Source organism: Octodon degus, unplaced genomic scaffold, assembly GCF_000260255.1.
Source record: "Octodon degus isolate 3935 unplaced genomic scaffold, OctDeg1.0 scaffold00233, whole genome shotgun sequence".
Lineage (NCBI taxonomy): Eukaryota > Metazoa > Chordata > Mammalia > Rodentia > Octodontidae > Octodon > Octodon degus.
In genome coordinates, this window is record NW_004524809.1 from 1589464 (window position 1) to 1592660 (window position 3197).

The 3197-nt window shown below is 48.2% G+C and overlaps 1 pseudogene; it reads left to right on the forward strand.

Moving 5' to 3' along the window:
- Window positions 1-261: 261 nt before the first annotated feature.
- LOC101564689 lies at window positions 262-2955 on the forward strand (annotated as a pseudogene).
- Window positions 2956-3197: the final 242 nt, after the last annotated feature.

Genomic DNA, 3197 nt, shown 5'->3' on the forward strand with positions numbered 1-3197 from the left:
GCTCATGAGCAGATGTGACCAGTGAAAAGAGGAGCTGGCATGCTTAAAAGTTGAGATGCAACAGCAAACCTGCAAGGCCCACAGTGCCACCAAGCACATGAACGTGTATAGTGAAGTCCTAGAAGGAGAGGAGAGAGAAGGGTGGAGGAGTAATGGCCAAGGTCTCCCCAAATGGGAGGAAGAACTTCACATCTGTAACATTCCATAGAGGGAAAGTGAGAGGGTGGTAGACGTTGAGAGAATGAGAAGGAAGGACAGAAAATGGTGTCCATGGATTATAGTACCTACAGCCAAGCTGCAGCCCAGCAGTGCTACAGTGCTTACACTACCAGCCAACTCAAGGATATGCACAGACCACCCAGGCATATGGGCAACAAAGCTATGGAACCTATAGACAGCCTACTGATGTCAGCTATACCCAGGTTCAGACCACTGCCACCTATGAGCAGACTGTGTATGCAACTTCTTATGGACAGCCTCCCACTGGTTATACTACTCCAGCTGCTCCTGGGTGTATAGCCAACCTGTCCAGGGGTATAGCACTGGTGCTTATGATACCACCTCTGCTATAGTCAGGCTTCTTATGCTTCTTATGCAGCTCAGTTTACATAAGGCTTTCAGTCAGCTTACCCAGCCTATGGGCAGCAGCCACAAGCTACTGCACCTGCAAGACCACACAATGGTAACAAGCCTACTAAGACTAATCAACCTCAATCTAGCACAGGGGGTTATAACCAGCCCAGCCTAGGCTATCGACAGGCTAACTAGAGTTATCCCCAGGTTTCTAGAAGCTACCCGATACAGCCAGTCACCATGCCTCCATCCTATCCTACCAGCTATTTCTCTACACAGCCAACTACTTATGATTAGTGCAGTTACTCTCAGTCTGCTCAGAGTAACTATGGGCAGCCGAGCAGCTATGGACAACAGAGTAGCTATAGTCAACAAAGCAGCTATGGGCAGCAGTCTCCCACTACTCATCTCCCCCAGACTGGATCCAGTCAACATAGCCAACAGAGCAGAAGCTATGGGCAGCAGAATTCATTCTTATAGGATCACCCCAGTAGTATGGGTGTTTATGGGCAGGAGTCTGAAGGATTTTCTGGACCAGGAGGAAGGCAGAGCATGACAGGTCCTGACAATTGGGGCAGGGGAAGAGGGAGATTTGACCGTGGAGGCATGAGCAGAGGTGGGTGGAGAGGAGGACGCGGTGGAAGAGCAAGGTGGCTTCAGTAAGCCTGATGGACCATGAATGAAGGACCAGATTTTGATCTAGGCCCTCCCAAGATCCTATGAAGCTGACAACAGTGCAATTTATGTACAAGGATTAAGTGGCAATGTCACACTTCATGATCTGGCAGACTTCTTTAAGCAATGTGAGGTTGTTAAGATTAATAAGAGAACTGGGCAACCCATGATCCACATCTACCTGGACAAGGAAACAGGAAAGCCAAAAGGTGATGCCACGGTGTCCTATGAAGATCCACTGATTGCCAAGGCTGCTGTGGAGTGGTTTGTTGGGAAAAATTTTCAAGGAAGCAAACTTGAAATCTCCTTTGCTTGGAAGAAGCCTTCAATGAACAGCATGTGAGGTAGCATGCTGTCTTGTGAGGGCAGAGGGATGCCACCACTGCTTGTGGAGATCCAGGGGCCCCAGGAGGTCCTGAGGGACCAATAGGTCGCATGGGAGGCCATGGAGGAGATAAAGGAGGCCTTTATCTCCCAAGAGGCCCCTAGGGATCCTATGAAAACCCCTCTGGAGGAGGATGTAAGGAGCCCTTTTTGGTTCTTGTATTGGTCAAGGAAGTTTATATTTGTAATCCCATGGATAAGTTATTGGAATCCCATCAAGTTAATTCCAATCTACCACTTCCAGTGCAACCTACAGTGAGAATAAGGATACTAAGACTTATTTATAGTTATAGGGAGCCAAGGGGTCACAAGTCCAGCCATGGTGACAGCTATCTGGAACAAAGGCCTCAACCCAAGTCTGATCTCAGGTTTTATTCAGTTATGAAGGAGGAGTGGCTTAAGGATGAATGACTGAGAATTGCAGGAAGTAGGTGAATACTGTGAGCTGGTCTAGGTGGGAGGCCTGCATTTACCTCTGTGATACAAGAGAGAAGGATAAGCAGAAAAATTATTTTGCATTATATTATTGAGATACTATCTAGTATTTTGGGATCCCGTGCTTTAGCTCTGATGTGTAATCTTTCAAGCCCCAGGAAGTCATAGCCTCTGTCTGGAGGCTTGATCCCAGCAGAGAGCTTGGAGCATTGACTCTTCATGCTGTTGCGACCTAGCGCACATTAAAGAGCAGCGGGTGTGGGTTATCAGGAAAACACGCACACCATCTTCAAAGACTACCATCAGCACCTTCTATGCACCACTTAAAGCCAATTGAAGGGATAAGGAAAAGTCTTAGCCAGCTCTGTACCTATCAATACATGGAAATAGGGGCAGGCACAGCCAAAATGGAGATAACTGCTCTTTGGAGAGTTGGCCAGGTAGTCCTCAACTAGAAGAAACATTCAACATTGATCTGGAGATTGGCAATGTCCCGATCCAGGTTGTGGAAACAAGAACTTTGCCTGGAGAACGGAATGCAACAAGTGTAAGGCCCCAAAACCTGAAGGCTTCCTCCCACCACCCTTCCCACCCCTGGGTGATAATTATGGTCAAGATGGCCCTGGTGGCATGCGTGGAGGAAGAGATGGCCTCATGGGCTGCAGTGGTCCTAATGGAATGTTCAGAGGTGGCCATGGTGGAGACAGAGGTGGCTTCTGTGGTGGCCATGGCATGGACTGAGGTAGCTTTGGTGGAGGAAGATGAGATGGCCCAGGGGGCCATGCTGGACTTTTGATGGAACAAATGGGAAGAAGAGGTGGACATGGAGGACCTGGAGAGATGGATGAAGGTGAGCATTGCCAGGAGCACAGAGACTGACCCTACTAGTTGCAGAGTCCCTGCAGAGCTGCACTGACTACCAGATTTATTTTTTTTAAGAGTTTTTTGTTTGTTTGTTTGTTTGTTTGTTTTTACTTATTTATTACATTTATTTATTGTGTGTGTGTGTGGCCAGCTCAGCCCACCAGGGGGCGGGTCTAGCTGGCATGTGGTGCTGGGGATCGAACCACGGTCCCTGTGCTTTGCCAAGCTTGTTTCAAGTAGGTGCTTTAGACCACTGAGCCATCTCT